The sequence below is a fragment of the Theropithecus gelada genome, chromosome 4 (assembly GCF_003255815.1).
Source record: "Theropithecus gelada isolate Dixy chromosome 4, Tgel_1.0, whole genome shotgun sequence".
In the NCBI taxonomy this organism is placed as follows: domain Eukaryota; kingdom Metazoa; phylum Chordata; class Mammalia; order Primates; family Cercopithecidae; genus Theropithecus; species Theropithecus gelada.
In genome coordinates this window covers 121,119,372-121,119,680 of record NC_037671.1, presented here as the reverse complement: position 1 = coordinate 121,119,680, position 309 = coordinate 121,119,372, and positions in this window count along the sequence as shown.

Below are 309 nucleotides of genomic sequence, written 5' to 3'. Positions count from 1 at the left end.
GATGTAAAGGACCTCTTCAAGGAGAACTACAAACCACTGCTCAGTGAAATAAAAGAGGACACAAACAAATGGAAGAACATACCATGCTATGGATAGGAAGAATCAATACAGTGAAAATGGCCATACTGCCCAAGGTAATTTATAGATTCAATGCCATCCCCATTAAGCTACCAATGACTTTCTTCACAGAATTGGAAAAAACTGCTTTAAAGTTCATATGGAACCAAAAAAGAGCCCGCATTGCCAAGACAATCCTAAGCCAAAAGAACAAAGCTGGAGGCATCACGCTACCTGACTTCAAACTATACT